This window comes from Pleurodeles waltl, chromosome 10, assembly GCF_031143425.1.
Source record: "Pleurodeles waltl isolate 20211129_DDA chromosome 10, aPleWal1.hap1.20221129, whole genome shotgun sequence".
Lineage (NCBI taxonomy): Eukaryota > Metazoa > Chordata > Amphibia > Caudata > Salamandridae > Pleurodeles > Pleurodeles waltl.
This window is the reverse complement of record NC_090449.1, coordinates 887,270,473-887,296,801: the sequence shown is the minus strand read 5'-3', so window position 1 is coordinate 887,296,801 and position 26,329 is coordinate 887,270,473. Positions and strand designations below refer to the sequence as shown.

The 26,329-nt window shown below is 41.4% G+C and overlaps 1 protein-coding gene across 6 annotated transcripts in view; it reads right to left on the bottom strand.

Moving 5' to 3' along the window:
* Nucleotides 1-26,329, bottom strand: part of CDK14 (cyclin dependent kinase 14) — a 1,910,605-nt gene that overhangs the window by 215,094 nt on the left and 1,669,182 nt on the right. Inside the window, exon 14 of one of the 6 annotated variants that reach the window (XM_069211612.1) lies at nucleotides 11,784-12,271. The exons of 4 other annotated variants lie outside the window; for them this stretch is intronic. The gene's annotated coding sequence lies outside the window, so the exon portion shown is untranslated. Of the gene's footprint in view, nucleotides 1-11,783; nucleotides 12,272-26,329 lie in introns of those variants that run through there. One more of the 6 variants, XM_069211610.1, reaches the window with a different exon arrangement.

Here is a 26,329-nt window from a genome sequence, read left to right as displayed (position 1 = left end):
GTCCATGCAGGAGGCATAAAAACCCATACTCCCGGAGACCACTTCTCATTTTCTTCTTTGCCTCCAAAGTAATCATGCAGTGGCCTTCGAGTGCACACATACATAAGTTAAAATTTGTACCCTCCAAAGCCTGCCAAGGAACCGTGGGTAAAAAAGAGCACTTACCAGACTTGCCCAATGATCAATGAGCAAAAGAGAGCTCTGTGCAACACCTTCCCATCTATCGATTTTAACTATCCCCTGTTCTTGCCAGACAAACATATCTACATGCACAACAGTGAGTCTCCTAAAAGACTTGTGAAGTAAAGTAAATTATTCTTTATTGTAAATTAATAAAACCATCATAATAGCTTTACAACTCAAAATAAAAGATATTCTTAGCATGTACCATTTACAAATCCAGACTGAGTTTATCTCCGCTATTTACAATAGGTGGAAGTGAATTGCCTAAACTTTGCCTCTAACAAATGATTTGAGATACTTATTCTGGTGAGCCTGTGGTCATACAAAGATATATGTGGTGATCAAGGCTTTTCCCCTTTTTGATGTCAATAAATGTTCTCTGAGGGACAAAAGCCTTCATTTTTCTCTTGCCAACAATTTGAGTTGTTTATATTCTATAGCGTGCCCCCAATCTTCTCTCATTTCCAATTTATTTTAAGCCCTATTAAGGTTTTTAATCCCTAGAGAGTCTTTAGCGAGTCTAGGTTTTTCATTTCAGTCCAAATGACTTGATTTACGCGAGTCCTCTTGGGAGCAGCGGAATCTGTGGCAATAGTTGTGTATTGCTGATTGAGGATGCAGGACACATTCACCAGTCTAAACTTTAACCTTTGTTGACTTACTGCCATTAAAGATGGTTGCCCGAAAGAGAAATATTATTGCTGAGCTTATGACTTTTTCCAAACCCTCGCTCAGTTTGTTCCCAAGAGTAAGTGCCACATTCATCTTGGCTGTAATGGATTTTTCCAGAAAAAAAATAATGACTGAATTAGTCATTGGGCTGAACAACTCGAGGAATAGTCTCCTAGGATAAGTTAAGGAATAGTTTTTTTATTTAACTGCTGAGATGACCTACGTACCGTTGTGCTATTTTGCCACCCTTCTAAATACTGATAAATCGTTGCTTGTTCCATTCTTTTTCTCCCCAACACTCTAGTTGTGCTTCCTGTTGATTCTACCACATGTCAGTATTTTTACTTTTAGCAATATGTAGCACCAAGTTTTTTATTGTTATGCAGGGCCTCAAGGGAAGGTTGGAGACCAAATGGAGTGCAGTCCAACAGGGAGGTGTCATCAACATATTGTAGCAACAGGATGCACAGGTGAACTACTTTAGGCGGGAAAATCTTTACTCTGTATATTTGATGTGTACAGATTAAAAAAGAGAGGTGCTAGATCACATGCTGTAGTCCAAATAGCAAGCGTACAGTCCTGGTCCCTCTTCGGCCATTTTCTCTGCCAACATACTTATTGTCAAGAAGTTATCCATAGCCTTTTCTAGTCTGCTAAAACATGTTAGAAGAAATGGTAAAACATTCCCCCCTCACCCCCATTCCTGTATTTTATCTCGAAGAATTCTGCAGATAGTTTGGCCTCACAATCAGACGAGCAATGCTTTTGTAATGTTTTATTGATCGTCTATATTTCCCTTCTTGTGAATAGGAGGCAGAATTGACCTTCTCCAAGAATCAAGTATAATTTCCAATTCTTAACACAAAGTGAACAAAGAAGAAAGAGGCCTTATTCAAAGGTTCTGGTCTGCTTTTATTAGCAGAAACTGAACTTTCCAGATCAGATCAGATCTTTGGCTCCTATGCATGCTACCCCTGCTGATTGAGAACAGCACAAACGATTGCCTGCCAGCTCTGCTCGTACAGCTCATTTGTCCCCATTGCAATGTGCGTCAGACACGCATGTTGATGTGTTACACGTTGATGCCTCCTGCCACTAAAAACGCATTTCACAGTTTATATAAATATAACATCCTACACCATATCCTTTCCAAACACAATTTGGCATTTATTTAACACATTTACAGTACCTGTTGTGTGTGGTAACACTCTTACCTAGTTCGGACTTTTCAGCCAAATGTACTTTCAAACAGATATTTTTGAGCTCTTGAGGATAGTGCTTAAAGTAGAACTATAAACCCCTCAAAGCAATGTACTGTTGTTAAAAAAAAAAGCCTTACCTGGTTGAAGATATCACAAAAACCTTCAGAGCGCTTGACACAACAGGATGAACACTCTCTTCCTTGTCATGACATTATGATGCTGTGCATTTAGCCAACATCACAGACTGAACTTCTCTCTGTGAAGCTGAGAAATCCTCATATAAGAGATACCTCAGCTCAAGTTCAAAGCATCTCCACATGCAGCACCCCCTGCTTTTACCTCTATGGGGTACAGAGACAGCCCTACTAAATAATTTCGGCTGTGACTTGAGTACCTGCTATTTCAGGCCATACTCCTACATAAATCTACTTACACAGCTAAATCCTGAACTGCAGAACCCCTGGTATTATTTCACCATTAAATCTCAAATAGCTCTACAAACGCACATCAATACTCAACAGTGGTATCTCCACCACTAAAGTGCTATGAATCCCCTAAAACGTTTCCAGTGCACCTCAATCTTGATCCTATGTAGCCTTGTCTATTACAACCCTGAACCAGAGCAGCTTCATCAATGTACCTCAGTCTTTTAGATAACATTAAAAGGACCTCACTTCTCAGCTGCATCCATGTGCTACCTGATGTTTCAAATCCTTGTCAGCGCTTTCCCACCCTGATCTGGGGCCTTGGTCAGATCATATCTATCAGATTTCTCTGAAGAGCTTATCCAGCAGGTTGTGTGATTGACACAAGAGAGATCGTTCACGGATTTGAATATTATTAATAATCTCGATTTCCAAACCAATTCTTAATTTTATCAAAAAAACAATAAGGAAACATTTGAAAAAAGTGTAGTCCGTTATCCAAATTCTTTAAAAAGTGTTTTGCTTAGGGTGTGGTCCCAACTTTAAAATACATTCTTTGAGGGAGAACTGCGTAGGCTTGCTTACTCCCTTTCTGAAAGCTATTCCCTTTGCGGTTCACGTGGGAGAGTTGTTTTGTTTTTTGCCTAGCTAGTCCCCAGATGCACTGTTTCAATGCTACTCAATGTCACTAACAGAACACCACTATCGCTTGCGTTTTTCCTGCCAAGCCTGTAGGCAATGGGTTCTAATAGTAATATTGTGCTGCATAGTCTGTCAATCAGAATCTTTTATTCATACTTATGATAAGGGGACTACTGGCGGTATGTAAATGCTATGGGTATTCTTAGATTATTTTTTGGGGGGGTTCTATTTTGTACACTAATTACAATGATTAGTATTTTCATTTGTGCATCAATACACATGTAGGGTGGGTTGATTACAATTGAAACAATTTTGATATGATGTGTAGAAATGTGTTTAATAATTTATTTCCACATTTATGACTACATTGCTTTGGATGACCTTTCCCCTCTTCTCTATGACTTAAAACGTTGTTAAGGTCTCTACCTCTGCCTTCCACTGCGATCGCTAGTATATTCATTCACTAAAAGTGTTATTGTTTAAGTGTTTCATATTAGTTAGAACATCAGTGGGAGACAGAAGCATAGAGGGTGCTGAATACATCTTTAGGAAATGGGATAATGCTTATGTGTTAAGGTAAATGATGTGTATTAGTCTTGTGTTTTAATTTGCCAAGGAAAACATTTGCTCACAGGATCTCACAGTTTTTCTAATTTGTTATGCAAGAAATGTGTATAGGCGCCCAGTGAGTTTGGGGGTGAGCCAGAAGATTTTCCTATGCTAATAGGGGTGTTGCCTGACTTTCTTTCGATTTCGCTGCTCATTAGAACAATTTCTGATTCTTACATGCTCTTTATAATTTTGCATTTGAGATGCTTCATGGCATAGACCTTGTATCACTCAGCTTTTGTTTAATAAAACCCTTTAAATGTTATTGCTCTAGAACTCAATTAGTGAGCATTACTTATTTGAACTGCTTTACTTCTCTAATTGATGTTTTGGGGGTGCCTTTATGCCAAATCCAATCTGTGGGAGAACCAGAAGAGGTACTTTTTGTGGTGTTCACATTTTAAGGGTGTCTAAGTTGGGGTATGGTTTGCCTCCCATAGTATCAAATAAAAAAATCTCAAGTGACATTGAATGCAAACCTTTAATGGGTTCATTGTTTTTGAGCTTTAGAGTAGCAGTGCACAGGCCATAACATGTTTTCAATAAGATCCATTTGAGTTATGAGTAATGATATGAAAAAAACTGAAAGCTTCAAGTCTGGCCAGACTCAGAGTTCTGACAGAACATCATTGGAAGGCTGTTTTAGTGTCGAGTGCTGAGTGACACTTTCTGACCTAATGTCTTGATTTCCATTAACTGTGTACGCCAGTGTAAAGCACTTACCAGAACTATATATCTGACAAGCAGCGACAGCCCCCCTGCTAGGAAAAACTAACGCTGCATAGAAACTGAGTCACACTGGGTTAGTGTCTGTATATTTTTGCACATTATATTTATGTATTTCAGTTATTTTGTATAGGATATATAGGGCTGTTCTATCCCAGACATGATTAGAGTGCACTGTTTTCTTCTAGTGAGGGAATAGTTCATTCTAAAACCATACTACTCAGAGAACTGCAGACCTCTAAGGGAATACAGTAAAACTGCTTATATTTTATTATGATTTTAGAGAGAGGAGTTTTAATAGCACTATTGATCTGAAACAAGTTAAAACAACCACTGACAAAAATGATAGGCCTTAGCTTTTTGCTTTGCCAGTCAAGATCTAGTGGCTTTGCCTATGCTTCCTGACAAAACTGGTCAGTATAAGCAAAAAGACAAACAAAAGGTGCAATGATGTATAAATTAAGGCCTAATGCACACAGATGTGTCATGACAGTACTATGGCCCCAGCTTGATGAATTATATAAGTGCATGTGTTTCCATGCATGTACATATGGCAGATACCCTTGGAGCGATAATTAAATAAAAATACATAAAGGTGCGCAAAGGTGTGTATTTATAAAGGAGAAGCTTGGTAGCAAATTGCAGCTGCCAGGCCACCATAAAAAGTGTTACAAAACATATGGGATTGGAGAGCAATGGAGGAGCAGGAGTGGAAGGAGAAAGTCTTTTTTACTTATAACCTTCCTCCTTCTTCTGTCCCTTACTGAAACGTCTGCTTATTCATGTGGGTGGGCTCAATGCCTCACTCCCTCCTAATTATCAATTTACAATTGCAGTAAAATACAGGAGATGACAGGATGTAGAACCCCAACTTCTATGACGGCTCATCACATTTAGAGTATTACATAATAGTTTAGAAGTATACAATTTTAGTTTTAGTTTTATAACACAATTCGCCAATAGCAACTCCTACCATGAATTCTATGCTAGACTTCTGAAGCACTTTAAAACCAGTGCTACAAGACAACCTAGAAACAGGGTATAACTAATCCAAAAGGTTGCAATAACCATCTCTTTCATTTGGAAAGAAGTGACCTTTTGTATAGAAAGAGGAAAGCACTCCATTGGTTACTTGCCAAGGTTGTTGTTTTGTGCACAAATTACTTACAATTAGGGCCTGCCCTTCTATCGGGCATGATGAGCCCTCAGGGTTTCTGGGGAAACCTTTTTTGTGATCCTTGTAGTGACTGAGTTATAACAGGGAACTCAATTTCTCAGTCCGTGAAGCTTAAGCATGAAAAAAACATCCTTGTGAATTCGCACCTTCACATTATCTGGACCTTCAGGCAATAGCTGAAAACCCATCTTCTGGTGTCTTTTGGCCTCCCTTTCAACGTTCCCTCAGTTATGTCACATTATATTATCCAGGGTATTTTGGTACCTGTGTAGGTTTTACATGTTCAGTGCTGTAAGACCATTGTAAGGTGCTTTATAGCTTTAGTTAACTAAGATAAGATTCTAGACTTTATATCCCATAATACATGATTCTTTCATCTTATGGCATCAAAAAACACAAAACAATACGATTCCCAACAATCCTTGCGAGTTTTACAAACATGAAACTTTTTAGAAACATTGGTCCCACCCATGCCAATGTCCTGCTGTCTTCAAACTTATCTTTTTGCTGTTAATACCAGGGCCAGACCGGGGGAAACAATAGTAGCCCTGGCAAAAATGTTCAAACCAATCCCGCTTCCTTCATCTTCTAGCACCACCATGCTCTTCCCCGCTGTCCGTTCTCTCTTCATTTTCTCTCCTGTTCCTCTTCTCCCTTTCTGATCCCTATCACACTATCTCCCCCCCCCCCCCAGTAGCAGCTGGTATCTAACAAACGTGGTGGGGCAACACGGGGGGACAATAACAATATAAAACATAAAAGCACTTACCTTACCTGCTCACTGCCTTGGTGCTCCTCTGCTGCTAGTTCACAGGCTCCCAGACTCCTCTATGTTAATCCAGATGCTTCTCTCAGGCTGGTAATACTTTTACTCAGCATGAGAGAAGTGTGGGGATTGGTCTGAGCTGGCTGGTTTTGCACTTCCAGGGAGACTGGTAGCCTGTGCCTGCTGTTGTCTACCCGGCAATGCAGCTCAGGTTCGAGAGAACTCAGTGTGCATGTCGGTTTGGCTGACCTAAGACAGCCATCCAAACCAACATGCGCACTTGCAGCAGTGCCCACCACTCCTCCTTCAGTGCTGTCGTCATCATGGCCCTGCCCCTAACACTCATCTTGTGAAGAAAAATAAAAGGATAATAAAATAGTTTTATCATTATTTTATTTTTCCATGTTTGCATCTGCTGGCGGGGGCGATGCTCCTCTGCCATAACGGAGGAGTCGCTGATGCCCCTCCCTCTCCTTCTGCCTCTCCTACAGCCTTCTGGTGACTGCTGTAGTTAATCTTGGGGAATAGTGTAAGTGGCAGAGTACCAGGAGTGGTCCTGGACTTTCAAAGCTGGCCTCCAATGGTTTCAGGCTATTGAGAAACTGCCCAGTGGAATAAAAGGACTATCCAGTCATGATTAATAATCAAGATAGGCACAATTTTTGATTCCTAAGTTTCTCTTCTTTGAATTCTTTAGTTGTTTAATCATTTAATTTTATCTCACGCATCCCTCTTTATCCCATGCTTTTTTTGTACTTGAATGGCAAACTTTTTTCACACAGAAATTCTTAATATCTATAAAGAACTTGATTACCTTAACCCTGGATCCTTTACTCCCTCCCAACTGAACATGAATGCTATGTTAAGTCGAGTAGAACTAGGATGGATACTGAAAATCCAACAGCTTTTCTGGCTGTTTTTTATCTGCTTACACATGACATGACAGAGTGCTATCTCCTTAGTATGAAATCAGGTTCTCCTTCTGAAACTTGTTCTTCCAAAATTCTGCAGTTAGGAGCTGATGTTATCGTTCCACATCTTACACTAACCTTGAATAGGGCTATTACCTCTGCCTATTACCTCTGGCTGTTACCTTCAACCATGGAAAAAAAAACTGCTGTGAAGCCTCTTCTTGAAAAACCAAATCTGGACCCCTCCAATTTACAAATGATCAACCTATTTCCCAGCTGCCTACTCCCTCAAAACTTTTGGGAAAATGTCTCAATACCCAGCTAATAGTCTATATAGAATAACATCAATTGCTAGATGCCTCTCTATTTGGCTTCAGAAGCAGCCATAGGACTGCATTTGTAGTAGCAGTCAATGACACATGATCCATGGTGGATGCAGGGCAGGCTGCAGCCTTTGATATCATCTCCTCAACCCTGATGGTCAGGCGTCTGCAGGATTTAGGGATCACAGACTTAGCGCTAAAGCTTTAGGCAGTTGTTGTGGAGCTTTCTGTTTGGAGTCTATTACCCTGCCATGTGGGGTTCGTCTGGGCTCTTCTTTGAGCGCTACATTATTTAACCTATATGTTTCCCCACTGGCGAAACTTGTAAGGTCCTTTGGTTTTCAGGCCTTGACTTATGCTGATGACACACAAATAACTGTGTCTATCTCCAAGTACATGGAGGAAACTGTCACCATCTTTAATAACTGTACACAGGCAGTGGCCAGCGGGATGGAAAAAAAATCTCAAATTTAATGGAGACAAGATGGAGGTCTTGACCTTTGGCACTCAACCATCTATTTGGACCCACTCAGGTTGGCCTGACCGGTTGGGTACACTACCCACTCCAACAGACTCTGCAAAGAACTTTGGGAGTACTGATTGCCAAGAATTTGTCATTTGACCTTCAGGTCAACCGGACAGTGTAAACTTGATTTTGGTTGATTGGGACTCTTAGGAAAGTGTTTCCTTATTTTTACTTTCAGACGCGTAAGCAAGTAGCAGTGGTACTTATCTCATCCAGGTTAGACTATTGTAATGTGCTCTACCTGGATACCAACAAGACAGTTATAGCAAAACTACAGTTGGTCCAAAATGGGGCAGCAAGACTGATTCTTGATGTTCTTAAATCTCAATTTGTTTTAGCAGGGATTCAGAAGCTCCATTGGTTACCTGTGAACAAAAGTATCACCTTCAAAGCCTTATGTATAGTTCACGGGGCACTGCATAACAGGGCCTTGTACTGAAGCAATGTGAGTTATGTTGAAAAACTTTCCAAAGACATGACCAATCATTGTTCCAAGTGCTTTTGCTCATTGGTGTAAGGAGGTAAAGATATTGAACTCAACTTATATTGGATCTGGAAGGGTGGTGCTTAACAGCTGCAAACACCTGATACTTGTGCATTGCAATTAACAGGTTGTAAATAGTAACTTTTTATAATTCTGTAGCCAAACTACCAGGGGCTGTTATCTTATAGCAGTGACCATAAGAAACCTCCACCTACAGTGCGTGCCACGAAGATGCCTTCTTCTGGATCTTTCACATGTTCAGTAATGATTTACAAATCCAGTGCCACAAATAAACCGAGAGAGAGAGTCCCATGATAATGCTCTCCAGTGTTTAGCAAAAACAGCAGTTTCTTTGTCTATGTCCAGTGTGCAGTATCCAACCAGCAGTACTTGCCTCTTTTGCCTCATTGGCCTGGCTGTGGGTCACTTGCTGCAAGTATTGCAAATGGTAGCACCCCAACTGGCTTCCTGTCAGCTGTTGCTAATATCCAGACAAAACTCAGGGCCAATTTGGTGATGCTGCTTATAGTACTGATGTAACCTCCTTTTAAACATCTCAAAATAGATTGCTACAGAGGGGCACTCTCATGAGAGACCATGTCTTAGGTAATGACTATCTTGTGAATGTTTGGATTTTGAGGAAATAATATTAAGACTGCGATAAAGAAGAACATGTAGCGCATGTTGCTTGTCAAAAACCAACACATATAACACGTGTATGAAAAAAATGAAAATGAAAAATATTTAAAATATTTTTCTTCACAGCATCAGAAAATATTTGGATCAAAATTCATGGCTAAACACCTTCTATTTACACAAAATACACAAACACAGTGGGCTGTGTTATAATCTGCTATATATATATATATATATATATATATATATATATATATATATATATATCCTATTGGTGGTCGCCACTAGGTATAGTTAGGACCATGTTTCCATAGGAAAGGTTTTTTTGACTTGCCTATATCTTTTGCACCATTTGACGAATCTTCACAGAATTTTCCCCCAAAAAAAGTGTTGCAGTGATTCTTGTTGCACACATAAAGTTTCAGGGTGCTCCGTCAAGCAGGGGCAGAAAAAAGGGGGGGTGAAAAAAGTTGTGTTTCCCATGTTAATTCCTATAGGACCCTTGGACACGTCTACAGTCCGAACCGCTGGACAGAATTATACCTAATTTGGCAGAACGCTAGCTTTCGGTATGCAAATTACACTTTTGCTTATTTGGTGTAAAACAGTTCAGTAGTTTTTGAAATAGTAAAAGGAAAATAAATTTGTATATCTCTGGCTGGAATTAGGGCCACATGTAGTAAACTACGAGATTGCGACTCGGAAATTGCGAGTCTGTCCGACTCGCAATTTCCGAGTCGCAATCTCGGATGCAGAACGGTGTCTCAGACACCATCTGCGACTCGCTATGGGGTCGCAAAGACCCACCTCATCAATATTCATGAGGTGGGTCGCATTTTGCGACCCCATAGCGAGTCCCTGCACTCACAGGGATGGTGGCCTGCTGAAGTCAGCAGACCTCCATGTCTGTGACTGCTTTATAAATAAAGCTGTTTTTTTTTTTCATTTTGCAGCCCGTTTTCCTTAAAGGAAAACGAGTTGCATAATGAAAAAACTTCCGAAACCATTTGGTTTCGTTTTTTCAGAGTAGGCAGTGGTCCATAGGACCACTGCCTGCTCTGAAAAAATATTTTTGTCGACATTCACAAAGGGGAAGGGGTCCCATAGGGACCCCTTCCCTTTTGCGAATGAGTTACCACCAGTGTGACACTGGTGGTAACTGCGAGTTGCTTTGCGACCGCATTCGCGGTCACAAAGCAAGTCTGAATTGCGATGCGAGCCGCAAATAGGAAGGGAAAACCCCTTCCTATTTGCGAGTCTCATTCACAAATTGCGAGTCGGTACCGACTCGCAATTTGTGAATGTGCATCGCGTTCGGCCGTTTGCATGGCGCAAACTGCGATTTTCGCAGTTTGCGACATGCAAACGGCTTGCTACATCTGGCCCTTAGTTCGCAAATGTTTCACAAATAATTCGCAAAATTCTCGAATATGCATGTGAAAAGAAGCGTTGCAATTGGCTGACCACAACCTGACTAGAAAGTTGTGGCCGCCATTTTATTTCACTGGACATGCTCCCTGAGGGTGAAAATCCAAATTGAAAGTGGCATAAGGGGTCAGAGTGAAAGTACCCTGAGCGAAGGGGTAAGATTTAGGAGTGTTTTAGGGGCAAATTATGGATTTAAAATAATTTTGCGTTACCATGCGCAGTATTTGCAAAAATTTGCGAATTTTTGCAAATATGGAAACATTTGTAAGAAAAAGCACAGACTCATTCATACACTAATTCATTCATTTATACATGCACTCAGAGACTCACACCCACTCAGACACTCATACACCCACTCACACCCACTCAGATTCACACACCCACTTTCAGACCCACTCAAACACTGACGCACCCACTCACAGATCCACTGAGAGAGGCAGGCCCTGTGGCCAACCTGCGCTGCCCATGGTCAAAGGATGTGCGTGATGCAGGGTTGGGTGGTTATAAGGACTTGACTGCAAGGTTTGGTTGGAGGCCAGGCCTTGTGACCAACCTCCCCTGCGCACGGCCGAATAACGTATAGTAATTAAAATTGCTTTACGTTAAAAAAACATAGAAAACAAAAGTTACAGGGACGTTATAGTTAGGTTCTGTATTTACTTGTACAAAACAGTAGAAATTCAGCAGTTATAGTTAGAGTTCTTCTAAGTGATTGTAACTCGCACCATAAGGTCACTATAACTTGCGCCGTCACCATGCATAGCTAATGACTCCTCATATTATATCACTGATGAAATCTTGTATGCCATCTTTGATATTATCACTGCAACATTTGCATTAAAATTATTGATAACAAAGCTGTGCCTGGCAAGGGTGCAGTTATAGTTACCTAAAGGGGTGAGTTTTAATTACTTGAAAGAACTATAACTGCTGAATGCCTATGGTTTTGTATGAGTAAATATAGAACCTAACTATAACCTCCATGTAACCTTTGTTTTTTTCAGTGAAAATATATACACACACACACACACACACACACACAATTTCCATTTCTTACTCACTGTTTTGTTTTTCTCAAAAATGATAGCCGCATGCCATTTTAATAAGTTTTACTTGGTTTCCTCAGAATAAGACGCCTCTTCAATGGTTTTGAGAGAACACTGAAATTACATTACGATAAAGCCTTGCTGGAGAATTTCAGTAATTATATCTCCACAGCTCCAGCAAGACCTAAAACTCTGCGAATGCTTTGATTACTGAACCAGAGTTGAAGTGAATAATTTGGCTTTTTCTAACAAAACAAGCACATTCATTCTCGCCACAATGGCGAGGCAGTTTTAATTAAACCTTATCAAAAGATGAAGAAAGAACAAACTCAATGGCCCTTCGAATGGTCTCTGTTTTCATCTGCTTAGCGGAGGTTTTCTGTGGGCGCGCAATAATTAACCACTGTCCGTGGAATGCCGGAGCTGTGTTAATGTTGGTAAAGATTTAATTAGTTTAATTGTCGGGGGAGATCCGTGCTTCTAGAAGCTATAATTTCTGCTGGCACCCGGTACATCTGTAATCAAAATATATTTGCCTGAAATATGGGTGAAAAACACATGCACACTTGAAATTGTAATTTTCGAAATAATTAAAAGTTTATTAAGTTATCTCTGCTAGAATATAGTTGGGTTTAAGCAATTAGTCGGGAACACATGCAGAATTTTCTTTCCATAACAACATGCATTAGTAGCTGTGAATGAATGCAATGTAACTTCACAAAAAGTTGAACAGATATTCTGAAGTCAGTTTAGTGGTTATCTGCAAAGCACTGAGCGCACTGTGTGATTATTAATATTATATTTTTTTGTCGCAATCGATTTTACTACTTTCACGGAAAGGGCCTTTTTACCAGCACTAAAAGCGACGTTACACAGGCAGTGTTGTTTCAAACTGTCTGACAGCTTGGACTGACAGTGGGGATCGGTTTTACGAATAGAAGGCCGCCCAGCAGCCTGACCTTCCTGGTGGGACAGAGAGCACAGCGCTTTGCCTGACAAGCCCAAGAACAAAGGACCATATTCACTTCCCCCAAATTCTGACACGCTTCCCACAGCAAAACTGAGCTGGAAGAAAAAAGTGAACTACTTGTTGCACAGCATTGGAAAGTTCAGCTCTAAACCCATCAGCAAAAAAGCACATTGTTTTTAGTCAGTGGAGGCCCTTGTGAAAAGATGGTGGTTTCACTTTGTGTCTCATTGTGGATAACTCTGCTCATTCACTAATGAATGGGGACTACTTTGCATTCAAGATTTAACCTGCAACAAACCCTAGCAAAACGAACAGGCCTGGCTTGTATTTTTCTCCCTGGCTGCAGCGAAAAAAGAAAGCAAAACTATTACTCTGTGCATTTACGAGATAAAAAATGCAACGTGTGATGACATATTGTACATTTGAGCTGTAAAATAGTCCGTTATGCATTACAATGCAAGCATTCCATGGGAGGTGGAATGATACATATAGAGCCAAAAGCATGAGGTAAGAAGGTGATGCGACTCTGGGCGGAGCAAATGTCCCTTTTATGTACATTTTAACGTACTGGTAACAAAAGGTAAACAAGCAGCTGCACTGCCAAGCCCAGGCCTAAAAAAGGATACAACTATTAAAAGAGAGATCTGTGAGCACCCCCAACTGTCTATTTCCCCATAACAAAGGGCAGGGAATAAATAAACATGAGGGGAGAGCTTTGTCTAGAGTATATAAGAAAGTCTAGCACAAAAAAACAGAATTACCTGTCTTGTAAAAATTTCACTGTCAATTTTAACATTCATCAACTGTTCCTAGAAATGTAAAATATACTTCTTATATATCCTTAAAACATGTCAATGTCAGCGGCGGCTCCTCTGTTAAGGCAGAGGGGTGACGCCCGTCAGCAGAGGCAAAACTTGCAAAATAAAATGATAATAAAATTACCATTTTATTTTTTTTCACTGGGCCTGGTCTTGGGGTCTGAGTCATCATCCTGATCACAGGCATGAAGGAGGAGTGGTGGCATACCTGCAAGTGCGCATGTGGGTTTGGCCGGCCATCTTAGGATGGCCAAACTGACATGTGTACTGAGATGCCTTCAACCCAGTTGTGCTGCCGGGTTGGAGTCAGCAGGGACAAGCTCACACTTCCTGTGGGAGCGCAAATCCATCCGGCTCAGGCCAATCCTAGTGCTTCTCTCATGCTGCCAGCAATATTAGAGCAGTCTGGATTTGCTGTAGGAAAGTCTGGGAGCCTGTGCTGCAGTGGAGCAGAAGAGCGGTGATTCATCTGAGGCAGGTAAGTTCTGTTTTTTTGGGGATTGCTATTGTCCCTCACCCTCAAACACTATTTTTCACTGACATCAGCCGCTAGTGGTGAATATGCAGTTATTATTTCAGAACATGCTGTCCGGTTTATACTTTTCAACCTTGTTTTTGACACTACCATTTTGTCTTCACAGATAAGGTTTGAGCTTAGGACTTTTGGGTGTTATTAAACTGTGAAAAGAAAATCAACTTCCAAATGTAGGTGACTAGAAGTGAAAGATTACCATAGATTATAAAGTTTTTAAAATATAATTTTCTGCTGTGGATCTTCAGTCTGCTTCCTAATCTAATGTAGGGAACTAGAATGTTAGGCTAGATGGATAGAGGGTGTACTATTGATAGGAGCTATGCCTACCCTCCCACAAGATTAAAGAATCTTAACCACTGTGGTATACTGGTTTGTATACAGGATATTTTGGTAAACCCTTGGTAGCTAGGCCTAAACCACAAGACTTTCCAGAGAGAAATTTAAAGCAAAGTGTGCATATCATCTAGTCAAGCAACAATACAGTTAAGATATAAAGAGCTGACACTTTCAAACCTGATTACTTACAAGAGAAAACAAATATTAAAAGAAAATGTGTTGCACAGTGAGGGAATCTAAGATGGAATAGCTTGTTCCATTCAGTCAAAAAGATGTCACATTTCAGATCAAAAAAGGCTGTTCATCTGTTGAACGGGTGAGCAGAGAGATACAAAATATGAAGGGCTGGTTTCTATCAGAAATTGACATTTACAGAAAAACACTAGAATATTGCAAATAACAAAACTGCTTTTACGTGTACACGGTACACCAGTACACTCTTCAGACCAAGTTATTTGTATGCAGAAAATACACATTTCATCACATTTAGGGCCTGATATATCAAAGGGTTTTACCCATTCTGTGTCTATGGGAAAATGCTTTAGTGCATATGGCCCTTAGCACTTAAAATGTCAAATAACTAAATATGTGTTTCTTTTTTTAGAAGGAGACAGCAGGTACATGAAAGATGTAAAAAATGAGCGCATCGCCAACAAAGTATGTATTTAACATAATAGAGATACATTCTCTGATGACAGAGTTTGTTACAACTGCCAAGCCAGAAATGGTTCTATAGTGAGAATACTGTACAAAAGCAATATCTTAGTGATGGCATTTTAATCATATATCTACCAGGAAATAAGAGCTATGACCCATGATGACTAGTTTTGGAGACAAATTTGGCCCAAAGCTGTTTAAGCCCGAAGTGGCCACAGTTGTTCGACAGGACCTGGTATAGAGAGGGAGAATCGTGAAATATTGTGAAAGGCTATATGGCTATATATCAGCAAACATGAGCAACTGTCATTCAGCTAACCTGTCATCCATAATGGCAAATACAATACATTTATGTAGGCATGGAGGGGTAGAGAAAATGGCCAAATTAAACTAAATTTCGATTTTCCTCACACCTTTTTAGCGTATTTAGGTTGCACATCCACTGTTACTCGTTAAATAATAAGGCTCATTCTTTCTTGCTGCCCAGTGTAGATGGTATAGCCAATAAATGGAGTTCATTGCAAGGATGATTGAACATAACAAAATGTTCCACCCCTCGTTTGATGTTTACTTATGAATTCAGAGTTCTAGTGCTAGCTTATCTAATAGCTAAATCAATATTAGCAAATAGTATGGATTATATACAGTAGTAGGGTACACATAGATCTGTAGCCTTGATAGCACATCAGATTACTGTAGGTGAATGTAGGATTTTATTTGAGTATACATCTGTTACAAGACAGGCCATTACTAAATTACACTCAGTTCTAAAGGATTCATGCAGATGTGTAGGTGATGTAATATGAAAATTAGTTTAGGGTTAAGTCAGTGCTTTAAATGGCCCGGTTCTATCCGGTACTGAGTACCAGCACTTTTTTATTTTGAGAGGGCGAGTACTGGCACATCTCAAGAAAAATGTAATACTTTTAATTGGAGAGTACCTGCACTTCTCAGAAACAAGCAGGCACTCTGGTACAGAGTACCTACACTTTAATTTTTCCATTTCATGCACTGGGTTAAGCGTTGAGTCATGGTGAAAGAGACAGAAAAACTTCCATGCCTTGCAAAATCAATAAGATGTCATCTTTTTCAATAGGTTTGACTATCTGAACTGTTCTGCAAGAGAACAATTTATGGATTAGCAATGTTCAGGACAGTTATGGCACCCAAAAAGGTGAATGTGGCTTTCGATCCTAAATCAACAAACTCTCAATTCTTCATCTTGGGCCATATTGATGCATAATAAGTCTATAGGGAGGTTGACCAGAATGTATTTGCTACAACCATAAGGTAGTTCTGCTACTGGTCTGATGACCTGAAGATATGAAGGCATCTTGTGTGTTAATGGTTTTTAAAACAATCTACATATACTGAGGAGTGCTCAAGAATATATTTCACAACCAACCCCACAGCTGCCAACAACATCCCCCATCCTGAGCACTCTGTAAGGACTTCTCAAACAGAAGAGTGACAAGATCTACAACACATTCGACCCACAGCATACCAATATGAACGCCTAGCAGAACACTTTATTTGTTGCCAAACAGCAGCTAAACAACTGGAAGTCCTTCTCAAATGAAGACATCACTGCCCTGATGACTCCACTCAGGAGCCTCCTCAGACCCATTATGACCCTTCATATGTAACCTTAGAAGAACTATCATCTCCCCCATGCTCACTGCTGTCATCAACACCTCCATAACCACAGCCACCTTCCTGTTTTGCTGGAAAAATGCAGAAGTTGACACCCTATTGAAGAAACCAACATCGGACCCAAACACCCTCAGTAGCTACAGAACCATCTTGCTCCTGCCTTTTCCAGGTAAAGTCAGAGAAAGCCATCAATACAGAACTTACAGAACAACCAGAACTCCATCAATACCTAGACAGCTCTCAATCTGACTTTCACACCAACCAAAGCACAGAAACAGCCCTCATTGTGTCCACCGATGACATCAGAAGCATCCTCAACCAAGTACAAATTGCTTCACTCATCCTCCTCAACCTCTATGCAGCTTTCTATATGGTTCCCCATAGCTCACTCATCAAAAAGCATCAGCACATGTGTATTTGCAGACCAGCCCTCAAGTGAATATCATCCTTCCTCATGGACAGAACTCAATGAGTTAGACTTACCCTCTACACCGCAGATCCCAAGAAACTCATCTGCGGAGTCACTCAAGGATTGTCGCTTATCTTAACACTCTTCAAAGTGTACATGACACCCCTTGCAGACTTTGTCTAAGCCCACAGCATCAACATAGTATCCTACATCAATGATACACAGCTTAGCTTCTCCCTTACTGACTTAACTAGCACCGCCAAAGCAAACTTCTCCAACGACATTAGCAAAGACGCTGCTTGGATGAAAAACAATTGCCTCCAGCTCAACACAGAAAAAATCAAAATCCATATCTTCTGCAACAACCACTCCCCCTGGGACACCTCTTGGTGGCCCTTCAAACTTGACCCCACACCTATCCTTGTGGACCATGCCAAGATCCTCAGGATCATCCTGGACATCAACAGCTCCACAAGCAGACAGGTCAACTCTGTCAGCTCATGTTTCCACATCCTGCAAATGCTGTGAAAGACTTTCAGATGAATCCCACTTAGCATGAGACAGTCACCCAAGCTCCTATTACAAGTAGACTTGACTACGGAAATGCCCTCTACTTCAGAACCCCAGCCCATATTATATGTTGGCTCCAAACCACCCAGAACACCTCTGAGAGACTCATCCAGAACATCCTGTGAAATAACCACATCTCTCCACACCTAAACAATCTCCACTGGCCCTCAGTCCAGGAAAGATGTAAGCTCAAGCTACTCACCCATGCCTCCAAAGCTCTCCACAGCACCAGTCCAGCATTTATCAACCACTGCCTCAACTTCTACTAACCCACCAGGCACCTTTGATCTGTGTTCCAGGCACAAGAACACCTCTCTTGCATCAGGAAAACCAGAAGCAGAGGATGCTCCTTCTCCTACCTCACAGCTAAGATCTTGAACAACCTACTGCAACACCGTAGAACCTCCTTCTCCCCCCCTCATGTACTTCCAAAGGAACCACAAGACATGGCTCTTCAAGATGAAACAGGCATGATCTACTCCTCCCCCCTCAGACCTGCCCCACTCAGCATCTGTATACCCTCATGGGTGGTTAACCACGGTCTACAAATCATATAACATAACACACATCTGTAATAACGGGTGTTCCAAAAGATGGAGTTCTGCAGGAATTACAAGCAGTGAAACTGCCCAGGTGAAACATTGTTACCACACATAGTTATGCTTGTTGGATTAGGGATTAACAAGTGATTTTATCAGCCTGCAAAAATGCATGCATTCTCGCTTTCAACAAGTTTTCCCAGCACAAGTCCTCCAGGAAATTGTGGAAAGGGGTTGCACAGGGAAAACACCAGATCCCTGAACAAAAGCTGTGTGGACTTTAAGATCATTGGGCACAAACATAGTATCTGCCTGGTTTGACATTCTCTGAATAACAAGCCCATAAGTTAGGATCGTAAAGTAGAACAAAAAGAAAGTACCACGGAAGCCAAGGATCTACATCCATCTTTTTGGTGAAAGGTTGGAAAACAAGGTGCCCTAACAAAGCACTCTTAAATTGGAACTTAATTGTATGAAACAACCACGGACCACATTGATGTAGCAGCGCACTTAACTTGCTCCTTTTTTTGCTGCCACATGACATAATTCCACTATGAAACAGTTTTCCTTTTAACAAAGCTGGAACTGAGAAGCACTGAAACTAGGGCAATTATTTTGTACTGGGCCACTCAACCAAAAACACTTAGTATTTATCCATGGTTCCCGTTTACCACTAATCTTATTGCAGAGGCTGTCAGTGTGCTTTATTTGTAATAGCAAATATCGTCCAGGTTCTCCAAAATAGAATAAGCATAGAAAATTAGAAGAAAGAATTGAAATATTGAAATAAAAAAATAAAACATATTGCTTACTTAAAAGAGCAGGTGGAGAGGAGTGGGAGGAATAAGATGACAAGGTATCCTAGATAAAAAAATAAGCAGAGAAATGTGAGCTTTGTTTGTTGTTGGGGACAGGGAAAATCTAAACTTTCAGGTGATCACTAAGTGATAATATTTTGGGTCTATAGTTTTTAATAAGTAAGGCTAGCTCTAGGGCACTGACGAGCTATTTTGTTGGCTATTGATGTCTAAGGGCTTTGAAAGTCAGGAATGAGAAGATTGAACCTAATTGGTGCATTCGGGGACGACATTGACTTCAGCCTAATACTGCAGATATATTGTCACACTTTTTGGAGCCCGGGACGAGTCTGGGCAGAATGTAGCATAACACCCATGGGTTTAGAGAATTTAAGATTGCTCTGATGAGTGGGGCTTTTCCATAGTCAGATTTTGGAATTACAACGGTTTGAATTATATCCTGAACATCTGTTTGTGGTATCAGAAGTTTTATTATCTTAAGGCTGGAGGACTGACCTATCTAAAAACACCGAGGCGATACTTATGATGTAAATCTCTAGCAATTTGTTGTGCATATTGGAATGACCTCACTGCCTCACGATAGCATACTTTGCATTTGCGTCATAGTAAAGGAAATATCCTCAAACCTTTGTACATGGAAATTGTTTTGAGAAAGTTACTCTGTCAGCCGCAGGTATTTCATCACCTCAAACCCATAGATGAGAATGGGTTTACAGCAAGGGGAATGTGTTCTAATACAAGCACATTTTTGTAAAAAGTGTGATTTTTTATTATTTTTTACAAACATTCAGCCGCAAGAGCTTCGGATTGTGAACGTAAGAGGAACAAGTGTGGACCGTGTACGGTTTTACGGCCTGAGCAGGCCCACTGTTGCCGCTTGTTCAGTCCCACTATAAATCTCATCAGGCGGCTATCCCCATTGAAGGGAACAAGTGATGAGGTGAAGCGGGGGGTGTTACAAAGGAGGCCTCTTTGTCAACATGTCTGAGATCGCCGCTCTTTGAAAACACATCACTCGTCCTCTGGAGCAGGAAAAGGTTGGGCGCAAGGTCAGATTTTATCATGAAGGGCTTCGGCCTCGGCTCTGCCTCCTGAACATTTCAAATTAACTACTTCACATGGGAAGCTTTCGCGCTTTCACGGGGCTGCCCGTCGTTTCTCAGCGTCCAAAAATCATCTGTTCCAGTATATTTCAATTGCAGGAAGAGAGCACATCATACTTTTATTTTCTTCCAAAAAATATCCAATGCGCTTGAGGTTCACTCCCATGCGTTTGGTTGATCCGGGCCTGTCTGTAAAGGGGTTTCTCCTCCTGCAAAAGTATTTCCCATTCAGAGGAAAAATATAAATAATGGAAAGTGCACATGCACCTAGTCCCTAACGTAAAATGTGTGGGTTCTCCACAGGGTAGAACGGGTTAGCCTACCCTTTGGTATATGCGAGGAAATCTAAAATTCCTGTAGCTGTGTGGGCAAAGACAGACATTTTTAACTGTCTGAAAAACTGCACGAAAATAATTGCAGCAAGCTTGCAACTCCTGAATTCACTGTTTTTTTTCTAGAATCAGGTCTCCAGTTCATTGACTTTTTGTGTGCAGAATAAAACCGTACAAAGGAATCCTTCCCTATGGTCATTAACTAGCTGTCGAAAGTCAAGGCGAAAGCGGCAGCTTTCAGATATCCCCCCTTCATCCGATTTCCTTCCACATTCAGTCTGCAGAACAAAGCCTGCCTGACAATAGCACTCCCGCCTCCTTCTTTCTCGAGATTAAACCCCAATGGTAAGGCGAGTATGCAAATATCCCGTGTGCCGCCCCCTTTCAAAAGCTCCTCTAGGCCGGCTATCTCTCCTCTGTCTGCTTCGCTCACTCAGCCCCGCCCCCCGGCTGACAGGCCCTCAGCCTCCATTTCAAAACCCTTCACAGAGCTGACGTGCTGGACCCCAGCCTGCCACTGGCTCCGAAGGGGGAGCCCATTTAGTCATAATTAACCATTCTAGGCATATCCCCCACGGTATGGTAATTGTGCTAAAAGCCAACAAGTGAGCCATTCATTGCGGCTCTCTTTTCAACTTTTCTTCCCCCGGCAGCCTCGCGTTTCTTCCTTTCTGCCCTCCTCCCTGGTAACATTTGGGGGAATGGAATGATGCGAGCGGCGGAGAGTCGCCAAACAAATGGGAGTTCAAAAGGCAGAGGCTGTTGTTTGATATTGGGCTGCATTGTGCCATTGTGCTGCTCGGTGAGTGCGGGAACAGGGGCCTGCACGGATGGCTGCGCACACAGATCGGCAGCAGTCACTCACTGCGCTCCAGAAATGATCGACTTTTCGTCCGTGCGCATCCTCCTGCGTGATGGGCAGAAATATAGGTTTTAAAGAACATGGGGAGAGATGCCTAAAGTTTAACCACAAACAGAACGCTGTTAGAAGATTGAGCTCGTTTTCACGAGGCTATCCCGTGGCAAACGCGTATAAATAACCTTTGACGACCAAGCGAAAGTGAGTTTCAGTAATGCAAACATTAAACGTTTGGTTTTACTTGTAAATTACAGATAGGTCCCATTAAAACGTACACACAGTTTAGTGGATATGAAGGAACCCGAGCCACTAGAAATGCTAGGTCTTAAACCCACGTCTAGAATGGAGCTAAGGGAAACAATGAGTCCAGGGTCTCCAGCATGTCAATTTCTCACCTTACAAATATTCAGTTTCTCTGCAGGTGGCCGATGCCGCTTGCACTCCACTCCTTGAAATAAACAAATCACAACATCATCTTTCGGGGAGTTTCAAAGTGGAAATATTGCTAGCACTGTAAGCAAGATGCAGTACAGCACGACCTTTAGCAATGAAAAAAATACATCATTGGGCCTGAAATGCAGTCCTTTTGTTAATGGTACATACGCGCCGGCCATGTTGGCCATTTAAAGATGACACATTTGCTGTAAACAGCACTTTCTATATTGAATATTTCACAGTACATGTTTACTTCAGAACAGTTCCAAGAAGTTAGAAAATATGTATAGCGGAATATTCCACGCAGGACACTGAAACTTGAAGACAGTTTAAGACATTTTGCAGTGGCCCGAAGATAGGGAACTAGAGGCATCTGGAACAATGGAATGTTGAAAGTAAACGGCAAATGAAAATACAATTGATAAATAGATGCTCTATAAACTAAGCTGATTTCACTTATATCTTCTAAATATACTGGCACATAAAATTTTTGATTGGAAAATAAACAAATATTTTGGAGCTCTGTCCCAAATAGTACGATTTTAACTATATAACTTCTAAAATGCAGAGTTCAGGAAATGCATCTGCTATTTTGGAATTAAGTGGGCACTGACAATACCAAGAAAATACATTGAAAACGTATGTGTCGGTGGTCGTGGAACCCACTAACCACCAAGCACTTCAAAAAGACCAATCAAGACCCTACATAGCCAAAAACGTTCACCAAAATTGTTGTTTGAAATGAGAAAAGCACGTGATTGTTAACAAGAGAGGCATAATAGGGCGGAAACAGGCTTTCTTTAGATGCGGATAGCTTTCTGACCCACAAGAGGTAATGTAGGCAGCGAAGAACGAGTGCTGAATTGGAATGATTCAAAAGATTGTTTAAATCCTAAGGTAAGTGCTCCACCAAGACAATATTAGGCAGCTGCTCTGGGTGTCACCTGCAAGAGGCCTCATTGTCACGGAGAAAAGGACTGCCTTTAACTCTCCTCTGCTGCTGCCAATATCACAGCGGTATTCGTGTTTTCTCAGGCACTGCATCGTCCGTTTGTTCCGCCTCAGAATTTGCACTTTCATCACTGATTGCTAGTTAGCTCAAGGTACTGAGCTGACAAATTGTGCCATGTACCGTAGTCTGCAGGCTGAGCCTGCCCCGTAGTTGTCTAGACGAAGCTGAGGAAGACACCCTGGATGCTGATGAAGCTTTGAAGGTGGATTCCTCTAGCAAATATATCAATGGGGAACGTTTCTGGAGGTCTTATCCCTTAATTCAGGAAGATAGTGGTGCTTATTTAGGGCAGGAGGACGAGTTCAGAAAGTCAAAGCCCTCCTTGAGCTAGTGTTGTCTGGTATCCGCAGATTAATTCAGAGAGAGTAAGCTGACCCTTTGTAAGGTTTAGAGGTATCTTGTGACTTTGAAGGTTCATTTGTTTATTTCTAGTATGGAGGGATTCACCCCTATTACTTTTGAAGATGTGGCACCTGCTTATTAGGTTTATAAAAAAACATAGAGATTTTACTAAAGAAGGTTCCACCTTCAGTTTAGCTCAGGCACTTCTCACGATGTTTTTTGGGCTTACTGCCAGCAGTATTGCAACAAGCACTGATAAAGCCAATAGGTCTCACCTATGCAAGAGCGATTGGATTTGCCACTGTGTTTTAGCCCTGTTGTTTACAAGTGTAGCTGCTATTCAAAATGGCTCAAGGTTAGTGGCATTGAGGAGAGTGGCGTGAAATTTCATGTAGTGGGATGAAGAGTGGAGTAGAATGTTATAAAGTGGAGTGGAAGTAAGTGTGGTGTATTGGAGTGGCATAGTGTGGAGTCTCGTAGAGTGCCATACACTGGAGTGGCATAGAGTAGAATGGACTGGTGTAGAGTGCTCTGGCTTATAGTGTTGCAGAGTATAGTGGCAGAGAGTGCAGTGGCATTGAGTGCAGTGTTATTGAGTTCAGCAGCATACAATGCAGTGCCCTAGATCAGAGTGGTGCATAGTAGACTGTAGTGGTGGGGAGTGGAGTGGTGCAGAGTGGAGTGTCACAGATTAGGGTGGTGCAGAGTAGACTGGCATAGAGTGGAGTGGTGTACAGAGCAGTGGCGTAGAGTGCAGTGGTGCAAAGTGGAGTGGCCTAGAGCTGAGTGATGCAGAGGGCAGCGGAGTCGAGTGGCATAGAGTGCAGTGGCAAAGAGTGGTGCAGTGTAGAGTATAGTGCCATAAAGTGCAGTGGCGTAGAATAGAATAGTGGCGTAGAGTTCAGTAGCAGACAGTGCAGTGTTGCAGAGTAGAGTGTCAGAATGCAGTGGAGTAGAGTGCCGTAGAGTGCAGTGGCATAGAGTGGAGAAGAGTTGCATAGTGTGGTGTGGAGCAGGGTAGAGTGCAGTTGCATAACATGGCATAGAGTGTAAAAGCATAGAGTAAAGTGGTGTAGAGTGCAGCCACATGGAGTGCAGTGGTGCAGAGTAGATTAGAGTGGTGTACAGTGGATTCACGTAGAGCGTAGGGGCATACAGTTGAGTGTTACAGAGTATAGTGCATTTCCTTAGAGTATATTGTCATAGAGTGCCATGGTGTAGACTGCAGTGTTGCAGAGTGGCTTAGAGTACAGTACTGTAGAGTTAAGTTGTTTAATGTGTAGATTAGATTGGTGTGGTCTTGACTGGAGTGGCAAAGAGTGCAGTGTGGCAAAGAGTGCATGGCATAGAGTACAGTGGTACAGGATAGGGTAGAGAGGCGTAGAGCAGAGTGGCATAGAATGGAGTGGTGCAGAGTGCAGTGGCATGGAGTGGTGTAAAGTGAAGTGGTGCAGAGTAGAGTGCAGTGGCGCACAGTGGAGTATTCATGGTGTGGTAGCACACTGCCATTACAGACAACACATTTTCAATTGACACAGACATACAGCTTTGCTAATACAACTATATAGTGCACAGATAAAACTGTGTGGAAATTGCATCACCTAGTTTAATGATTCGTTTTGATCATATTAAAGTATATGTTTCCAACACACTTCAGAAATAACAAAAATGTGCTTAATTTCTGATTTCAAAATTCTTATATATTCTGAAATACTTACACAGTTCATTTAAATGTTGTCATGTACTAGGAAAAAAAACTTTCCTACACCAAGTATCCAGAAAGATTGTCACATAAATCCCCTCACTTTGAAGTCAGAGAAAGAAAAGTAAACAAGCACCCTTGGAAGACAGCATCTGACATTTGGCATCGGTCTTTGAATGCACAGCAAATGAGACCAGTTAAGAACAAGATGTAATGGCCTATTTACATAAAGTGAGTTTGTGGAAGAGTACAGAAAACACACTTTAGGCAGAGAGAGGGACTGAACTTTGAGAGCCAAAAGCAAATAAAGCCAACAAACAGAAAGCAGAATGTGTGAATTATAAAACACAAAGCAAATGCTAATCAAAAGACGGAATGGATTCCTAGGTCAACGTTCTGAAAGTCCCCATGATGTCTTTAGCAAACCATACAGCTGTCTGGTAGGTTTCAATCTAAAAAGGAGCCTACTGTCTAAATCGTAAGATGATTGAGAATCAGCTGCAATTGTCAACCAACATTTCCTGCAATGTTGGAGGCCTAGACAGGTTTGCTCATGAAACTTCCTTTTATGACAGAATAGTTGATTGGTTGAATTTTAGAAGATCTGTTAAGGACTAAAAGGATATCAAACCCCATCAGTAATTTCAGCCAGAGTATCTAGTATCTTTTAGGGGGCTGTCTTTTTGCCAATTTACTTATCTGTGGAACTTCTCCCCTTATTCCTAGTTCTTGGTTAGTGGAGAGGTATGTGGGTCTTATTTTTCTCAGATGGGGTACACCACCACTTTCAGTCCAAGAACAGCTCCTTACAGTTCTGATTTCCTTCCTTGATGGGGACTGTACTCCATTCCTGTGATCTGTACAGACTACCCTATCTAACTTTCTTGTTCCACTAAGGTTTTAAGGATTCTCTGAACACAGTAGCCAAGTAACATGCTGAAGAAAATGGTGCTTCTGTTGGAGTGCAGGCACCCGTACATAAGCATATTGTGGTTACAGCACAGGTATTAGAATTTGCAACAGGAGTCAATTCCATTATATTCCTGGCCCGAAAGCCCCAGGGGGTTTTCAGATTTGTCATTGAGTCAAAGGTGATGAACTAGTTTTGAAGGACAATCTCATTCACACATTGTCTCTCTAAGATACCATACCCATGCCCTCTAGGGGGCATTTTATTTTTACCCTTGATTTGGGAAGATGCATATTCCCATGCACCTATCCTACAGGCATTCCCACACTTTCTTCACTTTTGATCCAGCATGACCAATTCCAAATAAGGGCCCCCTCCATGACAAAGATTTTTTACATCCTTGATTGGTTTTCAAAATGTTAAGGACATCAGCCTTATGGGGATAATTGGTAGGTCCATGGGACTATGTTCAGGCAGATAGCCAGAGGCATAGAGGGGTGTTGTTTTACACTCTTGAAGCATTCAGACAGATGATGAATTTGTTCATATCCATCCTGATTCTGGTTGCAGGCA